The sequence below is a fragment of the Ambystoma mexicanum genome, chromosome 5q (assembly GCF_040938575.1).
Source record: "Ambystoma mexicanum isolate Mex_15411 chromosome 5q, UKY_AmexF1_1, whole genome shotgun sequence".
Lineage (NCBI taxonomy): Eukaryota > Metazoa > Chordata > Amphibia > Caudata > Ambystomatidae > Ambystoma > Ambystoma mexicanum.
The window spans coordinates 126,446,571-126,452,570 of NC_090933.1; the positions used below are offsets into that span (position 1 = coordinate 126,446,571).

The window sequence follows — 6,000 nt, forward strand, 5'->3', positions numbered from 1 at the left end:
GTCAGTGGGCTGTTCAAACTAACATGCTCAAACACTGCAAAATAATGCCCTGAGAGCCGCCCTCAACTTCCCTAAAAATGCCCATATATCAGCCCTTAGGAGATCCACCAACTGGCTCTCTACTAAAGATAAAATCCTACTTAAAACTGCCTCCCTCACTCACAAATGCCTTAACCATGCAGCCCCGCAATACCTAATAGACAGATTCACTAGACAAACAGCTGCCCGTCCCCTACGGAAAGCCAACTCTAACCTCCTACTAGTACCGAGATTTAAACTCACTAAATCTGGCGGGAGTAGTTTCGCTGTTAAAGCAGCTCAACTGTGGAACTCACTCCCAACCGATCTAAGAGAAGACCTTCCCTACCAGAAATTCAGATCTAACCTGATCCAATGGTTGGAAGCTCATGATGTCTAACATCTCGCGACCCTCATTTAAGATCTCATGCATTTTCTGTATTTTCAACTGCTCTGTATATTTGTCACATCTGCATACTGTAAATTTGCTGTACATACCCGATGTTCTTTTGTCTCTACTTGTCTACAGCACTGTAACCATAGCTGTACCCCTGTTTATTTGTAACATGTAACCTAAGCTTAACAATCCTCTTACTGCCTTTTCGCCCGCATACCCCCGGGTCTGGTGTGCAATATAAATATACAAACAAACAAACAAACATATTATTCAAGGAATATGAAATTGACATGGGTCATTTGTTTGGGGGCAATGGGAATCTTGCAGGTTATTTTTCCTAGGGAGATCAGGGTAATGGTCTTTTATTGGGGAATGGGAAAACGGCATGACCATTTTAGGAGTTAATATGGCCTCGCAGGGAATCTTTTTCTAGGGAAGTGAAAAACTCCCACAGCCAAACTGACAGGTTAAGGTTCTGGGGACGATTTCAGACTGACATAGCCAGGTAAAACTTTGGGTGACAATGTGAAAATTGATAGGCTACAAAAATGTGGTAAATGATGGATTCTTTATTTATTTATTTGTTTTATTATTATTATTTTTTTAGACACTGGTGCCTCAGAGCAGCTCCATTCACGGTTTAGCAGGCTGAGCTACATACTAAGAGAAAAGTTCTGGAATATTATAACACTATAATACTTTTAATAGCACCCCTAATTTTTCAAGCAGTACTCAAGTAATACACTGTGGAAGAAACCTGAGATGTCGGGTTGAACCTGGAATGTATGAACATTATAATTGTAAACTGATCTTTTATTTACTGGCACAGGGCCAAAGATGTGTGCTATATTTTTTCATGCAAAATAACTCAACACTGTGTACTTATGTTTGCTGAAACCACAGTTATTGAAAGTTTGTGACATTTCTCCAGGCATTTTGTTTTTGGTTGGAATTGTTCCCACGAGGCCAGGAGCACAGTGTATCAGGCACTGCGTCAGTGGCGTGGCACAAATATGTCTCTACTGTGCACTCAGTGTGTCTATTAAGCGCACCGTTTGTGCAACATTTGCCACTGCAGGGAAATGCTTCTGTCAACTCTTTCAACCTGGCCTCTTAGTCATAGGATTTTCCAATATATGTCAGGGGCGCTTGTAAATCAAATCTTTTTTAACCATTTCTTTGGGAAATTGTGCTGTAAAATCCACCATTACTCTCATTGTTTTCCAAATTTTCTGGACGCCCCATCTATGCGAAGGCTGAACAGCCTGCCACTGACTTCACCAGACTGAGAGGGCACCCTGGACTGCTTGGATAATTTCGCTGTGTCAAGCAATGCAAAATAAACACCATGTGTTGGGATGCAGAGCTCAGCATGCGACAGCACAGTGGAATGCAGTGACAAGAGAAGGTAGACTGTATCTCACAGGCTGTTTACAAGGCTTGGAAGCGGCAAGCCTGTGGTTGTCAACACTGATATGATATGATAGGTATTATTAACGCGCTTAATACCCAGAGGTTTCTAAGCGCGGACCCTGGGATCGAACCTGTGTCTTGCTTCCAAGGCGAGCACGTTGCCGGTGAGCTATCCTCCCGAGACACTGTTGCCTACATTAGGTTTCTCACTTGCGTTAGCAGCAGGTCTTTAAGTGTGCCGGGGCTAGGCAGGGCAAAGCCCTGGCAGTCTCCAAAAACTGCTCCTGATCCAGGGCTCCCACCGTTCTCCACTAACAGCACCCAACAGAACTGTTCCTAAGTGCACAGAGAAGAGCACACAGAGAAGACTGACACTAGCTCCAGGGACTAACCAGCTGTGAAGGGAAAACTTGAAGGTAAAGAGAAGCCATTCTCAATTAAACAGGGCAGCCAGTGCCTCATGACCTGAGGCTGTGAACATGAATATACATGATGTGGGGTTTTCAGGCATGTTACTATTAGGCTATCGGAAATTAAATGAGCAGCATGGCCGGTGTGCATTATGGGCTCCTAAGGGTTCCAGGCATGAATCACTGTCACAGACATACTTGTAAAATATTAAAATGTGTGGTCCTTCTTTCCCAAAATGCTCTTTGGTTTTATGCAAAGCAGCCTGGGAACTATAGTTGTGCTATTCGCCCTCCTCCCCCTTTCTCTTACGGTATTTCAGGGTCGGCTGGAGATGCAGGGAGCTTGTGGGGACACATTTCAAAATGCTCTCTGAGGGTTTTTAACCAACTCCCTCCCCACCCCACCCAACACTGCCTGGAGTAGACTGTGGTGCATAGATTTAAATGAAGATGTTCCTAATACGAATTCCAGTTGATTATTTACATGGATTGATCATAAAGAGTGTATAAAAACACTTGTGTACAGGTGTGTTATAAATGCCATATCATATCATAATATGAGCCCCACCTTGAACTTCATTAGCCCTTAAGCATATTCCCTGCCCCACACCAAAGAGCGGAATGCAGGATAAAATAGGGCAGAGATAAGTAAACAACTTTAAAAGAGGTCTGTCTGTCTTTGGCCAGCAAAAGCACATGTTAACCAGCACAGCCTTTAGTTTAGGAACACTGGTCCCACTATAGGGAATATGCACATTGTATGAGTGCCACCTTACAACTTTATTGTGAAAAACAATCCTAGATAAAGGAACGGAGGAAATAGGTTAGTAAAAATTACCACGGGACAGGATTATGAGCCTCTGCACAACAGAACAAAGAAGGGCAACCAACACGTGACCAGGCAGCAACTTATTTAGAAACTAAATCTAAGGTGGATTTATTTACAGTATTGAGACTGGATGCAAACAAGACCACCGGAAAACATTGCTGAGACACTCACAATGTACGTTTGCCTGCTCCCATGATGTATAGTTTGGGGAAGGAGGCAGGTGTCCAAGCCACTTTATCCTCCATTAGGCCACGCCCAGAAAACCTTAGGTCCGCCCCCTTTGCAGGGCGTCCCCTCCCCGCACATTGTAAGTAGGATTATAATACAGTTCTGTGATAAATCAATGCAACGCATTCTAGCTCCTCGGCATCGGTTTACTCGGTACACGAACAGGTCTTCGGTGAAGCTGCTGTGTGTTCCTAGTCTAGAGGGTATTCAATGTAAGGTAACCGAGATGAGCCTATGGCCCCCACAATGGACCGTTTCCTGCATATACCTGTAGACTGCACGCTGTATTTATAAGAGATGATGTTAGGCAGATGGGAATGAGTGGGAGGGCGGGGTTTGGGCGGCGTGTCGATTAGCCGTGTGTGGTTGAATATGACGTTTCAGCGACGTCGTCGCGAGCCCCCTATGGAAGTGAGACTGCCCGTTCCGTGCATATTTGGGGCTGACCGGGCTGTGCAGAAGAGTGGACGCGCATTCTGAGCAGTGCGCCTGCACGTGGGCTGTTGACAGCAGTGCGCCCTACTCTGGGCTGCACACGTTTCCCAGGGGACGTACTCTGCCTCGAGCAATCCTTTCCAGTCTGAGCCATCCTCGGGGCGCCTCTGCAACAAACACTTGCAAATTACACCTTGACGCTTGCCACGTGAGTGATCCACAGCCCATCAATTACCCGGCGAGGGAGTCCCTGTGGTGTGTTGCGTGCACGCGGACTGGCAGTCCGTGCTTTGCACCCATGCACACAGGGTGTTCTTCCATAGGCCAATGTTGTTATCGGTGGAAGTCACGTGTTTCTGACTATGATATAGCGCCTGTACACAATGTGTTCCAAAGCGCTTATATCTCAACGAGCATAATATTCCGTAGGGCGAACAGCAAAGAAGCATCACTTGGCCGCGTGCCTTTACATATTCGCGAACATGCCTAATGTTAAAATACTGGCTGCAACCAACAGGCGCTGCTGGGAGAAGACAGCTGCGGCCTCTAGGCGCTCGGCGCGATCTGTGGGACGTACAGAAACCCCCCGAGTTACCTGCTGATTAGACAGGTCACATCTGTCCCAACCGAAGTGGAACTGCCAGAAAGCAGGCGGAACTCTTTAAGTCGGATGGAAGGGTCAAAGGGGCTGTGAGCGGATGAGATTTTGGGGTTAGAGGGGATGGATGGACATGTTTGACTTCAGAGGTTTGTTCGTGAGTTATGTGGGATGATGAAAACAGGAAGGATTATTTGAGTGATAGCAAGTAGCATTACTCATTACACCCCAGTCGACCACACGGGTGTGTGTGGAATTCTCTATTGCTCCACATATATGTATCCTCCTCCTGGGGCCCTGTCCCAGTTGGAGAGCGAAGCTCTGTGACACACATTACAAATCAATCCATTGACTTTTTAGAGCACCGGTCGGTCGCCCCGCCTAGCCCATACACACTTTGATCGGGGTACTCACTGTGAGCCCGTCAGCAGCGTTCCCCTCCGGAGTTCTTGGTGCGATGAGGAGCAGGGGGAACCCAGAGCCGGGATTGACCCTTTTAAGGATCCCAAAGAGAAGAGCAAAGCAGGAGTGGTGCGCGAGTGGATCCCTCGCGCGGGAGGCAGGCGGCGCTCCCGGCGCTGCTTTGCCCAAGGTCTGATTCTGACTGAGCAAGGCGAGGCGCTCCCGCTCCCCCTGGCCGCGCCTCCTGTCCCCCCCCTTACCCCCCTCCCTGTCGGAGGTTGCTTCAGCCTCCCCCGCGCCCGCTTCCGAGGGGGACAGATGCGGTAAATTGCGAGAGCTCCTTGCACCCACAGAGTGGCGGCAGAGCCAGGGACACGCGTGCCCCCTGTCCACAACTTCAGCCACTTGGACTAGGAGAGGAGCAGGGGCCCGGGCCATCCACGCCGGGAGGGTCGCGCGCGCTTAGGCAAATGGCCCCCGCAAGACACGCTGGAAGCAGGGCGCCCTGACCGCAGGGATAGACCTTCTGGCACCGCTTTCAAATCTCCCTCAAGGCAGATGTCCGCACACACCTGTGCCTTCAAGCCTGCTCCTTTCTCGGCTCGTGTGTGTTAGAGCAGCCATCCCGTGATTTGTTCCTGCTTATAACAGCCCGGGACTGAGCCTCACAGCTCGCCGGGTAGGCGGGAGGGTCCCCAAGTTGCGCTCTGGAAACCCCTCGGCCGAGCGCTCCACGCGCGCCTGTGAGGTACCACTGCCACCTCCCGCCCGCTGCACAGGGGCGCCAATCAGACGCGCGTGCGGGTCTTTACAGCAGGTCCTCCGAGGGGGTGCTGCCTGGCACCGCCTTATGCTCGGAGCCACAGTGCCCTTGCAGCGGGATCACCTTCCTTCCGGTGTGTACAAGGGGTTCCGGCTCGAACTACCTCGGCGTGTGTTTATAGCGGAGACCCTCATGCACTTGACGCGCAATCCTGCATGCAACCAGGCGGATAAGCGCGCCCACATAGCGAAGCGCGCCCCGTGCCCGCCCTGCCTCCCGTGCTAGCACTGGCAAAACGTGCACAACTCTTGTGTTCTCAGGTAGGCTTCCCGAGCAGCTAGACTTCGGGGACGGAATGGAAGGCCCCCAGTAGCGTGGCTTAAGTCCTATAAAATAAACATTAACTTTTGTAATTTTTAAACAAAATGTTTAAAAAATGTTCTTGGTTACATTTGTATCTTTAAAAAAATAACAACTTCCACTATTCCCCTTTATAAATATCACCGT

The 6,000-nt window shown here is 49.1% G+C and overlaps 1 protein-coding gene across 1 annotated transcript in view; it reads right to left on the minus strand.

The window, feature by feature from the left end:
* Positions 1-4,919, minus strand: part of KCNG2 (potassium voltage-gated channel modifier subfamily G member 2) — a 1,266,507-nt gene extending 1,261,588 nt beyond the window's left edge. The window contains exon 1 of the mRNA XM_069620646.1: positions 4,743-4,919. The gene's annotated coding sequence lies outside the window, so the exon portion shown is untranslated. The remainder of the gene's footprint in view (positions 1-4,742) is intronic.
* Positions 4,920-6,000: the final 1,081 nt, after the last annotated feature.